General features: G+C 44.7%; 7 non-coding genes and 1 pseudogene across 7 annotated transcripts; all 8 read left to right on the top strand.

The window, feature by feature from the left end:
* The first annotated feature begins 324 nt into the window (after positions 1-324).
* On the top strand, positions 325-441 carry LOC116057117. Its single transcript, XR_004106736.2, has one exon. It is a non-coding gene; the product is annotated as a U5 spliceosomal RNA (small nuclear RNA).
* A 278-nt stretch (positions 442-719) lies between these two features.
* On the top strand, positions 720-910 carry LOC116057115. The gene has a single exon (XR_004106735.2). It is a non-coding gene; the product is annotated as a U2 spliceosomal RNA (small nuclear RNA).
* Positions 911-1,334: 424 nt separating this feature from the next.
* On the top strand, positions 1,335-1,451 carry LOC116057110. The gene has a single exon (XR_004106731.2). It is a non-coding gene; the product is annotated as a U5 spliceosomal RNA (small nuclear RNA).
* A 266-nt stretch (positions 1,452-1,717) lies between these two features.
* Positions 1,718-1,908, top strand: LOC116057109. Its single transcript, XR_004106730.2, has one exon. It is a non-coding gene; the product is annotated as a U2 spliceosomal RNA (small nuclear RNA).
* A 424-nt stretch (positions 1,909-2,332) lies between these two features.
* Positions 2,333-2,449, top strand: LOC116057113. The gene has a single exon (XR_004106733.2). It is a non-coding gene; the product is annotated as a U5 spliceosomal RNA (small nuclear RNA).
* Positions 2,450-8,177: 5,728 nt separating this feature from the next.
* On the top strand, positions 8,178-8,397 carry LOC116057116 (annotated as a pseudogene).
* Positions 8,398-8,821: 424 nt separating this feature from the next.
* Positions 8,822-8,938, top strand: LOC116057112. The gene has a single exon (XR_004106732.1). It is a non-coding gene; the product is annotated as a U5 spliceosomal RNA (small nuclear RNA).
* Positions 8,939-9,204: 266 nt separating this feature from the next.
* LOC116057114 lies at positions 9,205-9,395 on the top strand. The gene has a single exon (XR_004106734.1). It is a non-coding gene; the product is annotated as a U2 spliceosomal RNA (small nuclear RNA).
* The last annotated feature ends 4,647 nt before the right edge of the window (positions 9,396-14,042 follow it).

The raw sequence follows: 14,042 nt of genomic DNA on the forward strand, positions 1-14,042 counted from the left end.
TTCATGGCCAGGGGTTGTGGCAAAAACCGCTCGGTTTGACTGAATGATCTGTAGAACCTCATTGGGCTCCTGGTATCAAAACGCTGTTATAATACTCTAAGACACGACAACTGGGGTGAAAAACGCAGCAGCGAATAAACAGCGAGATGAAGTGTCACAAAAGTGCAGCGAGATTTGCACTATTGATTGGCAGGAAAAACAGCAGAGAGAAAATATTGGCGGCGTGGCCTGGGATTTGAAAGCGGCACACCAAGTGAGGCTTACCGCGAGGGTTTGGACTGGGACGACTAGGGTTTACGGCTGCTCTCGAGTAGAGTGTTGTACTTACTCTGGTTTCTCTTCATAACGCACAAGTCTTTCGCCTTTTACTAAAGACTTCCGTGGAGAGGGACAGCAATGAGTTGAACCTATTTTTGGTGGGCTCTGCTGTTTGGCAGAGCCTTGCGTACTTGTGAAAAGCAAATAAGCTGTCCTTAACTAGACTTCTGTTGTAACTAGCAGCTAGAAACAGGACAGAGGGAACATTGCCGTTTGGCAGAACCTTGTCCAATTGTGAAAACCAAACAAGCGGTCTTTAACCAGCCTTAGGTGCTTCACCATGGAACGCTTGGGCGGGGGTGCTAAGTAGCAGCTATTGTTATGCCCAATTAAAAGTACTGGACCATGACAAGTGAGAACCGTCCGGGGAGGTTGCGTCGGACAGCAAACAAGCGGTGCTCATCGCTTCTCGGCCTTTTGGCTAAGATCAAGTGTAGTATCTGTTCTTATCAGTTTAATATCTGATATGTCCTCTATCAGGGGACAACATATTAAATGGATTTTTAGCAATGGGAGTTGAAAAAGGGGCTTGCTCCATTCACTCCACGCATCGACCCGGTATTGCAGCGCCGCCGGGAACGGTGCACCCTTCTCCTGTCTTGTTGAAAACCAAATAGCGATGCACGCTGAGCTCCCCGTCGTTCAATTTGGAACAGGACCCAAAGAGACATGCGTCGCAGTGGCTGGCGGACTTCATGGCCAGGGGTTGTGGCAAAAACCGCTCGGTTTGACTGAATGATCTGTAGAACCTCATTGGGCTCCTGGTATCAAAACGCTGTTATAATACTCTAAGACACGACAACTGGGGTGAAAAACGCAGCAGCGAATAAACAGCGAGATGAAGTGTCACAAAAGTGCAGCGAGATTTGCACTATTGATTGGCAGGAAAAACAGCAGAGAGAAAATATTGGCGGCGTGGCCTGGGATTTGAAAGCGGCACACCAAGTGAGGCTTACCGCGAGGGTTTGGACTGGGACGACTAGGGTTTACGGCTGCTCTCGAGTAGAGTGTTGTACTTACTCTGGTTTCTCTTCATAACGCACAAGTCTTTCGCCTTTTACTAAAGACTTCCGTGGAGAGGGACAGCAATGAGTTGAACCTATTTTTGGTGGGCTCTGCTGTTTGGCAGAGCCTTGCGTACTTGTGAAAAGCAAATAAGCTGTCCTTAACTAGACTTCTGTTGTAACTAGCAGCTGAGGGAACATTGCCGTTTGGCAGAACCTTGTCCAATTGTGAAAACCAAACAAGCGGTCTTTAACCAGCCTTAGGTGCTTCACCATGGAACGCTTGGGCGGGGGTGCTAAGTAGCAGCTATTGTTATGCCCAATTAAAAGTACTGGACCATGACAAGTGAGAACCGTCCGGGGAGGTTGCGTCGGACAGCAAACAAGCGGTGCTCATCGCTTCTCGGCCTTTTGGCTAAGATCAAGTGTAGTATCTGTTCTTATCAGTTTAATATCTGATATGTCCTCTATCAGGGGACAACATATTAAATGGATTTTTAGCAATGGGAGTTGAAAAAGGGGCTTGCTCCATTCACTCCACGCATCGACCCGGTATTGCAGCGCCGCCGGGAACGGTGCACCCTTCTCCTGTCTTGTTGAAAACCAAATAGCGATGCACGCTGAGCTCCCCGTCGTTCAATTTGGAACAGGACCCAAAGAGACATGCGTCGCAGTGGCTGGCGGACTTCATGGCCAGGGGTTGTGGCAAAAACCGCTCGGTTTGACTGAATGATCTGTAGAACCTCATTGGGCTCCTGGTATCAAAACGCTGTTATAATACTCTAAGACACGACAACTGGGGTGAAAAACGCAGCAGCGAATAAACAGCGAGATGAAGTGTCACAAAAGTGCAGCGAGATTTGCACTATTGATTGGCAGGAAAAACAGCAGAGAGAAAATATTGGCGGCGTGGCCTGGGATTTGAAAGCGGCACACCAAGTGAGGCTTACCGCGAGGGTTTGGACTGGGACGACTAGGGTTTACGGCTGCTCTCGAGTAGAGTGTTGTACTTACTCTGGTTTCTCTTCATAACGCACAAGTCTTTCGCCTTTTACTAAAGACTTCCGTGGAGAGGGACACCAATGAGTTGAACCTATTTTTGGTGGGCTCTGCTGTTTGGCAGAGCCTTGCGTACTTGTGAAAAGCAAATAAGCTGTCCTTAACTAGACTTCTGTTGTAACTAGCAGCTGAGGGAACATTGCCGTTTGGCAGAACCTTGTCCAATTGTGAAAACCAAACAAGCGGTCTTTAACCAGCCTTAGGTGCTTCACCATGGAACGCTTGGGCGGGGGTGCTAAGTAGCAGCTATTGTTATGCCCAATTAAAAGTACTGGACCATGACAAGTGAGAACCGTCCGGGGAGGTTGCGTCGGACAGCAAACAAGTGGTGCTCATCGCTTCTCGGCCTTTTGGTTAAGACTGCGATCACCTCCGGCTAATCGGAAAACTCTGCCTGTTTGTGGCCTTGTTTTCATGGTGTTAGGAGGATATTGTCATATAGTGTTTGAAAATTTAGATTTTCTTGTAATTCGCTGTTTCACGAAAGGTAGGTAAGGTTCTTAAAGCTTTGTTTTTAAACCTCAGCTAGGGCAAACAGGGAAATTGAGTGGGGTCTCCATCATGTCAGCCAGCCATGCTGGCATGCGGAGGCACCACAGTGTCCGCTTTAATTTTAAAGATAAAGATGGCAATCCATTGGTGATGTCACGGCTTGACTTCTCCAGGAAGCTTATACAAAGAACGTTACTTTTCCCACCAGAAGATATTAATTGTATTGTTACCCTGCCTTTTAACAAAGGTTTCGATGTAAGCTTTCGCTCTGCCAGTGTTCTCAGAGACTTCTGGAATAGATATGAAAATGAAAAACACCAGTTTTCCACTTTCAATGTTGAGAAACTGACTGACAATGCCTTTAAAACAGTCATTGTCAGAATGTTCAATGAGACAGTGAATGCGGATGACATTTGTTTGTGGCTGGGGAGATATTGCACTGTGAAAGGCCAGGCTACCAAGGTGAGGGATGAGGATGGAATCTGGAATTGCGCGTGGAGGGTCCCCATACACCAATGTCAGGACCCTCAGGGCTTCCAGGGCCTGAAACATCTGCCATCAATGATAGTTCTCGGTAACAACAGAGGCTACATCCACTACCAGGGACAGCCCAAGCTCTGCCGCAAGTGTGGTGAGCATGGGCACCTGGCAGAAGCATGTCAACAGATAATTTGTGGGAAATGTAGAGAAATTGGGCATACCTTTGAGGAGTGTACCAATGGCAGGAAGTGTAATCTTTGTGGAGAAACAAACCACCTCTTCAGAGATTGCCCAAAGTCTTTTGCCAACAAACTGAAAGCAGCAAAGGTAGTCGCAAAGGAACAAAATGGCGGACCAGATGAACCATTTACAGAGCTGTTTGCAGAAGCCGAGCTGGGAAATTCAAATCTCCCTCCAAATCCTGTGATTGGAGAACAAGAAATGGGTGAAGGGGGAGAGGAGGAGGGGCCTGTAACTGCCCAATCAGAGGAGAGTGGTGGGAAAGATGGGGCAGTGCAGGCAGAAGGCGGAGCTAGTCTAGAACATGAAAGTGACCAGTCACAAGGCAATAGCGAGGATGCCTCCCTCCCCAATGCCCAGCCGGCCAAGAGGCCTTTATCAGAAACGTCCTCGGAGTCTGCTGGAGTCGCAGAGAAGAGGGGAAGAGCTGGCAACTCCTCAGACAGTTTATCTGTGGGGGAGCCCAGAGTCTTCCCCCCCGATTCCCCAAATGAGGTCTCTTTCCTAAACATAGCTCTGCAATCAACCCCCAAGGACTCAAACTTAAATGCAACCTTGCAACAAAGGCCCACCCCCAGAGTCCAACCGGGAAATGAAGCTCAAACCCTTCCCTTTTCACCAATAGGAGTGAAGGAAGAGCTCCATTCACAAGCCATTGACTAACTGCCTCTTTTAAGACATTTTAACATTGCAATTCCCCTCTTAGTCCTTTAAAATGTCATACTTGTTATTTATAATCATACTCATGACACTTACCTTCTCAACCATAAATGTGAGAAGTGTGAAGTCGAGAGTTAGAGCTGAGACTGTTTTATCCTTCCTTAACTCTTTTAAGTCGGATGTGTTTTTAATACAGGAGTGTGGCCTGCCGTTTTTAAACCATTACAGAGATTGGGAGAAGTTATGGCAACAAACATCGATATGGAGCGGATCAAATCAGAACAAAAATGATGGCGTGGCCATTCTAATCAAAAACCCCCTAGTCTTGGTGAAGGGTAGCACAGTGGTGAGAGATGGCCGGGCACTTTTAGCACACTTGACTTTTATGGGAAGAGATTTTAACGTCTTAAATATTTATGGTTTTAATGATAAAAATGACAGGTATGACCTTTTGGAAGACTTGCAGTTCCACATGCTAGGTAGGGCGCCACTAGTTGTAGGGGGAGATTTTAATTGTATTCTAAGCAGGAATGATAGGAAAGGAGCAGGGGAAGATCTTAAAATTGACAAAACATCGGTTTTATTACGGGACATATGCAAAGATTTTAAACTTCTCGACTGTTTTAGAACCATGCATCCCAGAGAGCAAGGCTTCACCTGGTTCAGTGGTGATGGCACCAGAGCCTCTCGCATAGATTACATTTTATCACGCGATTGCCCACCGATGGATGCTAGATTGGAACCAGTTTTCTTTTCTGACCACGCAATGCTTTCCTGCACCCTCTCACTGTCTTCTGAGGTGATATTAGGAAGTGGTCTGTGGAAGCTCAACTGTTCCCTTTTAGAGGATAGGGAGTTAGTTAGTCAGTATCGGGAGCAGTACCTCGAGTGGCAGACCCTTCAAGACTTTTACGATACACGTGCACATTGGTGGGAAATGGTAAAAAGACGGACCCAGACCTTCTTTAGACAGGCAGGTAAGAGAAAGAAAGATAGGGACGACAGACGCATGTTGGGACTGCAAAAACGACTCCAGCGGTATTTCAAACTGAACCAACAAGGGATGGATCTAAATGAAGACATGAAACAAATTAAAGGAGAGATGTCCCTTTTAGCAGAAATTAAAAGCAAGGGGGTCATTTTAAGAAGCAAAGAAAAAGAAATAGAGGAAGGGGAAAAGTGTACAAGATACTTCTTTAAGAAAATAGTAAATAAAGGAAGGGGCTTTTTAAGCTTAAAAAAAGAAAATGGCTGCAATGCTAAAACAACAGAGGAAATCAAAGACACAATTGAAAACTTTTATACAGAACTATATAGAGAAAAACTGGTTCAAAGAGACAGCATGATGGAAGTTTTAAATTTCATTGAGCAAACGGTAGACGACAGAGTGCTTTTAACCCAGGATTTTACTATTCTAGAGTTAAATGAATGCATCAAGAGTTTTAGAACAGGGAAGTCCCCAGGAGAAGACGGACTTCCCTTAGAATTTTATTTAACATTTTGGGACATTTTAGCACCTGACTTGCTTGATGTTTTTAGCGATCTTGAAAAACTTGAACAACTTCCTGACAGCTTTAGAGTAGGGATAGTGACCCTCCTTTACAAAGACAAAGACAAGACTGACCTGAGAAATTGGAGACCCATCACACTTTTAAATTTTGATTGTAAACTTTTTAGTAAACTTTTAGCATCACGCATGTCTTTGTTTTTAGAAGGGCTGATCCACCCGGATCAAGCCTGTGCCATACCAGGGAGGAAGATCACCGACAGCCTCGCACTGATCCGAGACACCATCTGTTATGCGAGAGACAGAAACATCCGGCTAGTAGTCCTAAACTTAGATTTTGAGAAAGCTTTTGATCGGGTCTCGCACCAATACCTTTTCCAGGTACTGCAAAAAATGGGTTTCCCAAGAAGGTTTATAGCCTGGGTGGGATTGCTGTACCGGGGTATTACCAGCAAATTCATTGTTAACGGGAATCTGACAAAAGCAGTCAATATCAACTGCGGTGTCCGTCAGGGGTGTCCGTTATCTGCCCTCCTTTATGTTATTTGCATCGAACCACTGGCACAGATCTTGAGAAGGGACAAACAAATCAATGGGGTAGGAGTGCCAGGGAGCGGGGGACTTGCGACAAAGTGTATTTTATATATGGACGATATTAACATTTTATGCACTGACCTTTTATCTGTCAACAGGACTCTAGACTTGACCGACTGGTTTGGGCGGGCCTCTGGGTCAAAACTAAATAGAAGCAAGACCCTAGCCCATTTTTATGGACCGTGGACAGCGACTGAGATGACAGGACTCCCCCTGACTGTGACCCAGACCGACCAAAAAATACTTGGGGTCAAATTTGATAGGGAGGGGGGAGGGAAAACAAATTGGCCAGACATGGTAGGGAAAGTTAGGCAGAGACTAGGGTACTGGAGACTTAGAGGACTGACACTAGAAGGAAAGGTTTTAATCATCAAGGCAGTGATTTTACCTTTGCTTTTACTCATCAGTTCTGTTTTTATCCCACCCAGAAAAGTGATTTTAGACCTGGAACGAGCCATCTTTTATTTCCTGTGGGGGTCCAAGTGGGAACGAGTGCAAAGAAGCGTGATGAAGAAGCCAAAGGAGAAAGGAGGGAAAGGAGTGCCGGACCTGTTATTGTTTTTAGGGAGCAGATTTACAGCTATACACATAACAGCAGCCACGGCCCCATCCAGAAATGCTAAGACAGCAGCTATGGCACGGTTCTGGATGGGATCATATCTCAGAAGACTGAAGATTTTACCCTCTGATCTTAAAGTACCTGTGTCTTTTATCCTGCCGCCAACCTATGCTTTTATCCAGACCTTTTTAAAACGTTTTCAACTTGAGCAAGAAGAAGTGTATGTTTTAACAAATCATCGCTCTCTCATTTCAGTTGTGCAGGAGCGGGAACCAGTGAGTCCAGTGCGTGGGCTGGCATTTGGCGAGCCCTCAACTGTTTGGCGCAACATGAACCATTCGGCTCTCCCAAACAGACTCCGGGACCTGTCATGGATGGTGGCTCACGAGATCCTCCCGGTCAGGTCCGTTATGCACTCCCGGGGCATGTCAGCGCACTCAACCTGCCCCCGACCAGGTTGTGGCGAGCCTGAGTCGGTGAGGCATTTGCTCTGGGAGTGCAGCGCTGCCGTAGACCAGTGGGCAATGGCCGGCTCCTTGCAATTCCCGTACTTACCAGCAAGGGAGGTCCTCACAGCACAGCTAGTGCTGTATGGGGTGAGCCCTAAGAAACAGATGCCAGCATGTGACTTTGCAAATCAGTGGCTCACCCTGGCCGCCATCAAAGACGCCATTTGGACCTCCAGAAACTTGCTGGTAAGAAAGCACATGCAGATCCCCCCCGCAGCTGTGATCAGGATGGCTGCAGCAGCGGCCCAAATGGCCCGAGCTGCAAGCGGCAAGCCAAGGACACAGCTGCAAAGAAGAATCGCCTCTGTGCCCATTCGGACGAAGGAGCCGGAGCCACACAAGAAAAGGTCAAAGCAGCGGCGGCCTGACTCTCCGGGTGAGGCAGGTGGGAAGGAGCAACAAGGGGAGGGTCTCCTCTGAGCACCGCAACAGGATCCCGAGAGAACCAAACGGTCTTAGTATAGCCTTGTTAGGGACTCATTGCGCTCCTGCACAACTGATTTTTGAAAAGAGCATTTAAACCAATGCCCTCTCTCTTAAGACTTTTTAATATGGACACTAAACATACTCTGACATGCACAAGATGACAACTTTTTATGTTTACCTGAAACTTATGAAAACAACTCTTACCTGTATTACGTCTGAAAACAATTGCTTTTACTGTGCTACACCTGTTTTAAATAGTTTTACAGAGTAACTTATTTATTTATCATGTTGTATCTTAAATGGTAACTGAAATTTTGTAAATTGTGTGAAGACCTTTATGAAATGTGTCTTGAACTTGTGTCAATAATAATAAATAAAAAAAAAAAAAAAAAAAAATCTGTTCTTATCAGTTTAATATCTGATATGTCCTCTATCAGGGGACAACATATTAAATGGATTTTTAGCAATGGGAGTTGAAAAAGGGGCTTGCTCCATTCACTCCACGCATCGACCCGGTATTGCAGCGCCGCCGGGAACGGTGCACCCTTCTCCTGTCTTGTTGAAAACCAAATAGCGATGCACGCTGAGCTCCCCGTCGTTCAATTTGGAACAGGACCCAAAGAGACATGCGTCGCAGTGGCTGGCGGACTTCATGGCCAGGGGTTGTGGCAAAAACCGCTCGGTTTGACTGAATGATCTGTAGAACCTCATTGGGCTCCTGGTATCAAAACGCTGTTATAATACTCTAAGACACGACAACTGGGGTGAAAAACGCAGCAGCGAATAAACAGCGAGATGAAGTGTCACAAAAGTGCAGCGAGATTTGCACTATTGATTGGCAGGAAAAACAGCAGAGAGAAAATATTGGCGGCGTGGCCTGGGATTTGAAAGCGGCACACCAAGTGAGGCTTACCGCGAGGGTTTGGACTGGGACGACTAGGGTTTACGGCTGCTCTCGAGTAGAGTGTTGTACTTACTCTGGTTTCTCTTCATAACGCACAAGTCTTTCGCCTTTTACTAAAGACTTCCGTGGAGAGGGACACCAATGAGTTGAACCTATTTTTGGTGGGCTCTGCTGTTTGGCAGAGCCTTGCGTACTTGTGAAAAGCAAATAAGCTGTCCTTAACTAGACTTCTGTTGTAACTAGCAGCTGAGGGAACATTGCCGTTTGGCAGAACCTTGTCCAATTGTGAAAACCAAACAAGCGGTCTTTAACCAGCCTTAGGTGCTTCACCATGGAACGCTTGGGCGGGGGTGCTAAGTAGCAGCTATTGTTATGCCCAATTAAAAGTACTGGACCATGACAAGTGAGAACCGTCCGGGGAGGTTGCGTCGGACAGCAAACAAGCGGTGCTCATCGCTTCTCGGCCTTTTGGCTAAGATCAAGTGTAGTATCTGTTCTTATCAGTTTAATATCTGATATGTCCTCTATCAGGGGACAACATATTAAATGGATTTTTAGCAGTGGGAGTTGAAAAAGGGGCTTGCTCCATTCACTCCACGCATCGACCCGGTATTGCAGCGCCGCCGGGAACGGTGCACCCTTCTCCTGTCTTGTTGAAAACCAAATAGCGATGCACGCTGAGCTCCCCGTCGTTCAATTTGGAACAGGACCCAAAGAGACATGCGTCGCAGTGGCTGGCGGACTTCGTGGCCAGGGGTTGTGGCAAAAACCGCTCGGTTTGACTGAATGATCTGTAGAACCTCATTGGGCTCCTGGTATCAAAACGCTGTTATAATACTCTAAGACACGACAACTGGGGTGAAAAACGCAGCAGCGAATAAACAGCGAGATGAAGTGTCACAAAAGTGCAGCGAGATTTGCACCATTGATTGTACTGGAGCCACATTTACCTACGCCTGGAGGCTGGGTTAACAGGCTTGAACCTGCCTCATCCATTTCCATCTGGAGCCTGGGCCAATAGGCCTGAGCCTGCAACATTCACCTTTCGCCTAGAGCCTGGGCTAACAGGCCCGAGTCTGCTACATCCACCTTCATCTGGAGCCTGGATTAACAGGCCCGAAGCTTGCCATATCCACCTCCACCCGGAGCCTGGGTTATCAGGCCTGAGCCTGTTTCATCCACCTCCACCTGGGGTCTGGGCTAACAGGCCCGAGCCTGTCACATTCACCTCCTGGAAAATAGCTACGGTTGTGCTACTCACAAACTGTTTCTGCTGATGTTTTTTAACATGAAGATTATGGCACTTTTAATAGTTTTATTATGTGTGTTGACCGTTTGGGACTTGGGACTAAGTAGTGCTCCTTGGGTAAGTACTGCTAATAATAAGCAGAGCATGTGTGGTATCTCCTATAGTGGCACTAAATCTGGTGCAGCAGGGCACCCTGAGCCTCCACTGTCTCATTTGGTTCTGGTCCTCAACTTCAAGTTGCCTGTGGTTGTACCTAAACTTCAGGCCTTCCTTGCCTTGTACAATCTTTCTCTTTCACTTGATGAAAAGCAATGCTTGGCTTCAACATTTGACACGCGTGAGTCTGTTCCAAAATGTAGTGTGAAACGAAGATTGATGATTGTTCTACTTTTACTTATATCTGGAAACGTGCAACCAAATCCTGGACCTGAGCTGAAATGCGCCCAGACCCCTGCTGATTTCAAATCAATGCCTGGGTTAAAATTTGTTCATCTTAATGTGCGCAGCTTATTACCCAAGATGGACATGGTCAGAATTTGGGTGAAATCGACAGATGCAGATATTGTGATCATTTCTGAAACCTGGTTGTCCAAATCTATTTCTAATGATGACATCGCCATACTTGGATACAACGTTCATCGTACAGACAGGCCCAAAAAAGGTGGTGGCGTAGCCATTTATGTAAAATCAAGATTTGGTGTATCAATTGTTCTATCTGAATCTATTTCTAAACAAATGGAGTTTTTGGCTTTGAACGTAGAAATAGTTAAGTCCCTGTCTATAACTGTTGCGGGGTGTTACAGGCCTCCATCTGCCATCAAGGAAGCATTACCATCCTTACAGTATCTTTTGTCAAAATTAAATTACAAGGAACTCTTATTGGCTGGAGATTTTAATTGGGATTGGCTAAATGCAGTTTCTGGTGAATTTAAATCCTTCTGTGACTCTATTAATCTAAGCCAGTTGGTCAACCTACCTACAAGGCCACATGTAAAGAGTCCAAATAAGTCTACCTTGATTGACTTAATCCTAACAAATGTCCCTCATAAGTTCTCATCAGCGGGTGTGTTCTGCAATGATTTGAGTGATCATTGTGTTGTTGCTATATGCAGGAACACTAAAATCCCCAAATGCAATCCCCGTATTATTTGCAAGAGAAATTTAAAAATATTTAATGAGCAAGCCTATCATCATGACCTAGCTTTGGTTAATTGGGGGCATTTGAGTTTGTTGCCAGATGTGGAACTGGCTTGGGCCTATTTCAAGGAGAGTTTTATGAAGATTGTAAATAAACATGCTCCTATTAGGAAATTTAGAGTCAAGGGTTGAGAGAACCCTTGGTTTTCTCCAGAATTGTCAGAGTCCATCCATCAGCGCAATGTGGTATGGGCCAAAGCCAGAAAAGGCGATTCTCCCTCTGATTGGTCTAATTTTAGGCATTTAAGAAATAAATGTACTTCTCTTATTAAGAAGGCTAAATCAGATTATTACTTATCTGTCACAACAGAAAATCTCAACAATCCACAGAAATTTTGGAAAGTGATAAAGTCTCTATCTGTAAATAGAAGACCTCAGGCTCTTCCAAAATATGTCTTAAAAAACTCTGTTCCTGTCTACGATAGGACCGAGGTCTTAAATAGCTTTAACAATCATTTCATAGCTTCTGGTTCTTTGTTTGACTCCACAGGAGTGGCCCCCGTGACTCCCTGCACAGAACCTCAAATGTCTTCTGGAGAGTATTTTAATTTTGTTCCTTTTACTGTGCAGGAAGTGCATAAAGCTCTCAAAGCATTAGATCACAGGAAATCAAACGGACCGGACTTGATAGAGCCCTACTTCTTGAAAATAGCAGCTGATTATGTAGCTCAACCTCTTACGGTCCTCTTTAATCTTTCAATCCAAAACAAAGAAATACCACTTGTTTGGAAGTCTGCTTTTGTTACCCCTTTATTAAAAGGAGGTGATCCAGCTGTTATGACTAACTACAGACCAATATCAAACTTGTGTGTTTTGTCAAAACTTCTTGAATCTCTTGTTTGTGATCAACTTAAAGAGTTCCTGTACTCTAGTGACCTACTCTCTAAACTACAATCCGGCTTCAGGAAAAAACATAGCACCATCACAGCTGCTACAAAAGTGATAAATGATATACTTGTTGCTCTTGATAAAAAACAATATTGTGCTTCCCTTTTTATTGATTTGTCAAAAGCTTTTGACACTGTGGATCATGTTATTTTAAAACATAGGCTTTTATGTCTGGGACTGTCTAATCATGTTGTTTCATGGTTCACAAATTATTTGAGTGACAGGACCCAGTGCATTAAATGTGATGGTCTGTGTTCTGATTTTTTGGATGTCCACAAGGGGGTGCCGCAGGGTTCTATATTAGGACCCCTCTTGTTCATCATGTATATTAATGATCTAGGACAAGATGTGTCTGACGCTAATATGCATTTTTATGCTGATGACACAATAATTTACTGTTTTGGACAGAACCCTGTTAAAGCTGTAGAATCTCTGCAGAAAGCTTTTGACGTGGTCCAGCATACACTTATCCAGCTAAAACTGGTCCTTAACGCTGAAAAGACCAAACTAATGTTGTTTTCAAACAATAAGAAGGTCCCTCAATCTATCCCCTTTGTGTCCACTCTTGAGGGAAATGTCATAGAGATGGTTCACACCTACAAGTACCTTGGTATTTTGTTTGATGACTCCCTGACTTTTAAGCCCCATATAGACAATCTTGTGAAAATGCTTAAACTAAAATTGGCCTTTTTCTTTCGAAATAAATTTTGTTTTTCTTTTGAGGCAAAAAAGCGCCTTGTTAATGCAACATTTTTATCCATTTTAGACTATGGAGACCTGTTGTACATGAATGCTTCTGCTAAATGTCTCCACAAGATTGATATTGCATATCACGCTTCTCTGCGGTTCATTACTAATTGCAAGGTCTTGACCCATCACTGTGAACTGTATTCCCGAGTGGGATGGCCTTCTTTGTCCTCCAGGAGGCTGGGTCACTGGTATACTTTCATTTATAAGGCCATGCTTGGTCTTTTGCCTTCCTACATCTGTAATTTAATCTCACGGAGGAGTGTTGGCTCTCACTGTTTGCGTTCGAATGATCTTTTGTTGCTCGCTGTTCCACTTGCCCGTACAGAATTGGGAAAAAGGGCTTTTGTTCACTCAGCCCCCCACACATGGAACATGTTGCAAAAAGACTGGAAATTGACTGAATTACTTTCATTGAACGCTTTTAAGTCCAGATTGAGAGCATTTGAGTCGATTCTTTGTAATTGTTTCTCATAATGTATATGTAATCGTATTGTATGTTTATAACTTTTTTGCTGCTTCTTGGCCAGGACTCCCTTGAAAAAGAGTTTTTAATCTCATGGGACTTTTTTCCTGGTTAAATAAAGGTTAAAAATGAATTAAAAAGTGTTCTACTTTGGCTCTGTGTCTGTCCCTCTGCTTCGGCTTCACTCACCACTGAGTCTGACTTAATGTCCCGCCCACAACACCGTCTGATTGGCTAGATGTTGTACGAGTAACAGCCAATCAACACTCATCAACCTCACAGCAGCTGACATGCAGCAGCCTGGAGCACAAGCGTCTCCTTCTCCGTGGAGTTCGTCGCGCTACGCTTCAAAGGTAAGGCTGCAGGAATTTCCAAAGTTAAAAACATTATCATCTTTCACACTAACGTTGTAAAAACACCCCCAACTCTGTGATCGGTTTCTATAATGACAAGCCTGCCAGGATATATCACTTAAAAAGCCAGAATGAACTTTTTGTGGTGATAGGGTTAGCTTGCAGTGTTACTGTAACTACACCGTTAGCATTATGAATATAGAGCGATAGTTACATGTTTAATCTTTAAATAACTTTAGTTCCAGTGCAACAGGGACTTATTTAAGCTTCCACCCTGCAAATGGAACATGACTCATCCGTATGAGACAATCTTTTTACATGTTATATGCAACGTTAGCCGACAATAACTTCCAGTCTCACTGCTGTTCTGAACGCCTTAACAAACATCCA

The sequence above is a fragment of the Sander lucioperca genome, chromosome 3 (genome assembly GCF_008315115.2).
Source record: "Sander lucioperca isolate FBNREF2018 chromosome 3, SLUC_FBN_1.2, whole genome shotgun sequence".
NCBI lineage: Eukaryota > Metazoa > Chordata > Actinopteri > Perciformes > Percidae > Sander > Sander lucioperca.